Raw genomic sequence first — 5898 nt, 5'->3', positions numbered from 1 at the left:
ATCACAAATACCCTAAGCAGACAAAGTAATCCTGAGAAAGAGAACCACGCTGGAGGCATTATGCTTCCTGATTTTTACCTACTGGCTCTGTGACCCTTAGCAAGTTATTAACCTTTCTCTGCCTTCACTGCCTCATTTGCCAGTAAGGCTAATAAGATCTGCCAACTTGGAATTCCTGTTGAGACTCAGTGGAAACAAAGCCAAGCAGGATCCCTGAGGATGTGGATTTTATTCCTGGCCCATCTCAGTGCTTAAGGATCCAGCATATCTGTGAGCTGTGGTGTAGATCACAAACACAGGTTGTATCTAGCATTGCTATGGTGTAGACTGGCAGTTGCAACTCTGATCCCCTAACCCAGGATTTTCCATATGCCATAGCTGTGGCCCTAAAATAAAAACATTTACCAGCACATAGGGGGCTAGTGCTTCAGGGACTGAATGACCTAAAGAGCTTATCAAAACCTTTTCCAAATCAGACCTACTAAGGACATGGTCACTTGTGAGGTCATGCAGGGAACAAAATCAGGTCAAGAAAGCCAGGAATGGTGCTGGGTGAAGACTAACAATGTGAAGCAAAAGAAGATTAAAAGGGACACTTAGACCAACACTACCTGGGCTCGGAGGGGGGCATCTCTGATATCTCTGCCACCCACCCTAGAGTCTCCAGACCCACAGGTTCTCCAAAGATAATTACTTTAAAGGGCCAATGGAATTATGCATGATATTTGTTCAAATCTTTAACAGCATCCTGCTTGGCTTAGCTGTACGGTAATTATGAATCAAAGCTGTATGTTTAAATGGAAATCAAATTAATGATTATTACATAAAAACAGATCTGCAAATAAGTATATTAAATTATAAGTGTCCTTGGGATGAATAAAGATGGAAAGTATAAATAAGCATGTTTTGGTTTATTCGCCTGAAATTTTCAGTAAATTATTATACTTGACTTAGCATTCAGTCAGCTTTTACCGCACATTAAGCTATACGGACATGTCCTTTGATTCTAAATGATGATCTACCCCCATTTTACAGGTGGAAAACAGAAGGGTGTGGAGGTCAAGATTACATCCCTAAGAAATTCCAGAACCAGAAGTCAACAGGTGTCCCTCACTCCGGAGTCATACCTGATAATTTCGGTCACAGATTCGTATTTTCCATGAAAATTAGAGAAAGGAAAGAAGAGCTCAAGGAAGAGCCCGAAGTGGAGGGTGTGGACATAAGGGAGAAGGGATAGTGGAAGAAGGAGAAAGAGACTGAGGACTACAAACCTGGCTCAGGAAGGTCCAACTGAAAGAATCACACGGCTATAGAGATAGTGCAAAATCCACTGTTCTCTATGAATCTTGCCCTCTCACCTTGACTCAGGGCCCAGGAAGGCAGAGTTCTTGACAAAGGGTAAAATTGTGGATATCTTTTGCAAACAAATTTTCCAGGTGGGCCTGCTGCACTTCAGTATGGAGACTTTTGACCATGGACTTGGCTGTCCACTCAGCCAGAGAGATGCCCACATGAGAGCCTCTTCTATGTGTCATCAAGGGCAGAGGTGAAAGGAAAAAGGCAGTTGGGGAAGAACGCTCTCCAGGTACTTGCTCTCTGGAGTCAGGGTTGTCATGGAGATTTTGTCCCTTCTAATTTCATGTCCCACTTTGCCATGTCCCTCCTGATTCAGTTCCCCACTTCCCTGTGGTCCTATCAAGGTCTCATAATTAGAGCATTTCCTTTAACACCCTGAGAGTCATTTGGGCTGGAAGGGACAGAGCGATCATCTAGGCCATTACCTTCAATTTCCAGGTGGGGACCTGAACTTAGTGGACTTAAACAGAGACTTGCCCAAGATGACACAGCTAGCTGGTGATAGTGTGAATATACTAAATCAGATATGTGGACACACCCTGTTTACAAAGCAACTTCATTTTAGATATATCCACATGCATATCTTTTTCTAATGTTCATTGCAGCACTCTTTGCAATAACCAAGACAAGGAAACAACCTAAATGTCCATATCGACAGAAGAGTGGATCAAGAAGATGTGCTACATATACACAATGGAATATTACTCAGCCCTTAAAAGGAAAGAAATACTGGCATTTTTAGCGACATGGATGGACCTGGAAATTATCATGCTAAGTCAAGTCAGTCAGACAATGAGACACCAACATCAAGTGCTATCACTTACATGTGGAATCTAAAAAAGAAGAGAAAGAACTTCTTTGCAGAACAGATACTGACTCACAGATTTTGAAAAATCTCGGCTTCCAAATGAGATGAGTTGGGGTTTTGGGAATATACTGAGGTTTTGGGATGGACATGCTGTCAAATTTGGTTGTGATGATGGTGTACACCTATAAATGTGATATAATTCATTAAGTAATAAAAAAAAAAGCCAAATCCGCATCCTTCAAATGGACATCGGTCTGAGCTCCAGGATTGCATTTCTAATTGCCTATCAAATTTAGCCATACTTCCTGGTGGTATTTTACACCTGAAGAGCAGCTCAGCCAGTTTCTGATGTAAAAACTTGTGGTTCATTGATTCATTCTTCTCCTTTACCTAGCCCTTCCAAGGTTTAGCAAATTTTCATTTATTCATTTAAAATGTGATTTTTACCTTTCTGTGTCCATACCCACATCACTTATTTCTGTAGTGTTTAATAAACATGTTAACTTTTCTATTTCAAAAAGAAAAAAAGAAAGATCCCACTGCTGATTTCATCTACTTCAGCTAACTTCCAGGGAAAATGGGGTGGGTGGGGCAAAGAGCTAAATATATTCTTTTATTCTTGCTAATCTGCTAGTAGTTATATATTTCCATGATAAAAGCTAATCATGCAATCATTGAAACCAAACACATTCTTCTTTTTTTTCAAGAGGTAGTTGTTTTTTTTTATAATTTTTTTTTATTTTCCCACTGTACAGCAAGGGGGTCAGGTTATCCTTACATGTATACATTACAATTACATTTTTCCCCCACCCTTTCTTCTGTTGCAACATGAGTATCTAGACAAAGTTCTCAATGCTATTCAGCAGGATCTCCTTGTAAATCTATTCTAAGTTGTGTCTGATAAGCCCAAGCTCCCGATCCCTCCCACTCCGTCCTCCTCCCATCAGGCAGCCACAAGTCTCTTCTCCAAGTCCATGATTTTCTTTCTGAGGAGATGTTCATTTGTGCTGGATATTAGATTCCAGTTATAAGTGATATCATATGGTATTTGTTTTTGCCTTTCTGGCTCATTTCACTCAGGATGAGATTCTCTACTTCCATCCATGTTGCTGCAAATGGCATTATGTCATTTTTTATGGCTGAGTAGTATTCCGTTGTGTATATATACCACATCTTCCATATCCAATCATCTGTCGATGGACATTTGGGTTGTTTCCATGTCTTGGCTATTGTGAATAGTGCTGCAATGAACATGTGGGTGCACGTGTCTCTTTTAAGTAGAGTTTTGTCTGGATAGATGCCCAAGATTGGGATTGTGGGGTCATATGGAAGTTGTATGTATAGATTTCTAAGGTATCTCCAAACTGTTCTCCATAGTGGCTGTACCAGTTTACATTCCCACCAACAGTGCAGGAGGGTTCCCTTTTCTCCACAGCCCCTCCAGCACTTGTTATTTGTGGACTTCTGAATGATGGCCATTCTGACTGGTGTGAGGTGGTATCTCATGGTAGTTTTGATTTGCATTTCTCTTATAATCAGCGATGTTGAACATTTTTTCTTGTGTTTGCTGGCCATCTATATATCTTCTTTGGAGAAATGTCTATTCAGGTCTTTTGCCCATTTTTCCATTGGTTGATTGGCTTTTTTGCTGTTGGGTTGTATAAGTTGCTTATATATTCTAGAGATTAAGCCCTTGTCCGTTGCATCATTTGAAACTATTTTCTCCCATTCTGTAAGTTGTCTTTTTATTTTCTTTTTGGTTTCCTTTGCTGTGCAAAAGCTTTTCAGTTTGATGAGGTCCCATGGGTTTATTTTTGCTCTAATTTCTATTGCTTTGGGAGACTGACCTGAGAAAATATTCATGTTGTTGATGTCAGAGAGTGTTTTGCCTATGTTTTCTTCTAGGATTTTGATGGTGTCCTGTTGTACATTTAAGTCTTTCAGCCATTTTGAGTTTGTTTTTGTGCATGGTGTGAGGGTGTGTTTTAGTTTCATTGCTTTGCATGCAACTGTCCAGGTTTCCCAAAGAGGTAGTTTTTATTTAAAAAAAAAAAAACAAATAGAAAAAAAAACCCATTATTGATCCCCTTGTAAGTACCAGATGCTGTCAGTGGTGCCAGGGTTACAATGGTTCCTAAAGCATGGTCTCATCCTCAAGGAATGTGCAGTGTCACTGAGAGTTCTGATTCCTACACAGATGCAGTCAGTGATGTAGGTGTCCTGCCAAAGGCCAGAAGAGGCTGCCTATAGGGAAAGGCACCTGACTTCCCTTGAGAAGCATGAGTGAGAGGTGGGACTCTGAACCTCTTGAAATGCAGATGCCTCAACTTTGAGATGAAGACAATAATAGTCAAACATAAAGCGTTATGAGAATCAGATGTGAGAATTCAAGGAAACCATCCCATCTCAGAGATTTTTTTTCATACTTCTAAAAGCCTGTCCTTAAGTTATTGAACATTTCCTCACCCCACCTGCCTCAATAAGCATTGCTCCACTTCTTCAGCCTTCTTTCTAGAAGACTGTGACTCCTGTTTAGAATTGGAAACCCACAGAATTGATCCCTTTATCTTCACGGAATGACTTTGGTTTGTCTCATGTTATACATTGTGTCTTCAAGCCTCTTTTTTCTTTCTGAGATAAGTATAGCTACCCCAGCTCTCTTTTGGCTTCCAGGTACATGAATTTCCCCTTTTTCTATCCCCTCACTTTTATTCCATGTGTGTCCTTAAAGTTGTCACGAGTCTTTTATAAGCAGCATGTAATTGGGCATGGCTTCTTTATCCATTCACTACTCAGTGGGTTTGACTGGAAATGTTAGGGATCTTACATTTAAAGTAATATTGATAGGTAGGACTTACAATTGCTGTTTAGTGAATCTTTTTCTGGCTGTTTTAGAATCCCTTTGTTGCTTTCTTCTCTTGCCTTCTTCCTTTGTACTTTGTTGATTTGGGGTAGTGGTACGCTTAGCTTCATTTCTCTTTACCTTGTGTGAATTTACTACAGATTTTGGTTTTGAGCTAACTGTAAGGTTTCATTCAATATCTTATATCAATGAACATAGAGATTTTCATACTACGTGAAGAAAATCAGACAGAGAAATACAAATATCATAGCTATCACTTATAAGTGGAAACTGAAAAATGATAAAAATGAATTATTTACAAAACAGACAGAGAAAACAAACTTATGGTTACCAAAGGGGAAAGTGGGTGAGAGATAAATTAGGAGTTTGGGGAGTTCCTGTCATGGCTCGGTGGTTAATGAATCTAACTAGAGACCATGAGGTTGCAGGTTCAATCCCTGGCCTCGCTCAGTGGGTTAAGGCTCCAATGTTTCTGTGAGCTGTAGTGTAGGTCACAGATGGGGCTCATATCCAGCATTGCTGTGGCTGTGGTGTAGGCTGTGGATGTAGCTCCAATTAGACCCCTGGCCTGGGACTCTCCATATGCCACAGGAGCAGCCCTAAAAAGGGCAAAAAGATGAAAAAAAATTAGGAGTTTGGGATTAAAAGATATACATTAATAAATGTAAGATAGTCAAACAATGACCTGCTGTATAGCACAGGGAACTATATTCAATATCCTGTAATAATCTATAATGGAAACATATTGGAACAGAAATATTTATATATCTGAATCACTTTTTTATACATTTAAAACTAAGAAACCATTATAAATCATGTATGCTTTGATTTTTTTAAAAAGCATCTTAAACTAACAAGGGTTTATATTTAG

Source organism: Sus scrofa, unplaced genomic scaffold, assembly GCF_000003025.6.
Source record: "Sus scrofa isolate TJ Tabasco breed Duroc unplaced genomic scaffold, Sscrofa11.1 Contig856, whole genome shotgun sequence".
In the NCBI taxonomy this organism is placed as follows: Eukaryota; Metazoa; Chordata; class Mammalia; order Artiodactyla; family Suidae; genus Sus; species Sus scrofa.
The sequence above is the reverse complement of the archived record's forward strand: the minus strand, read 5'-3'. Positions refer to the sequence as shown.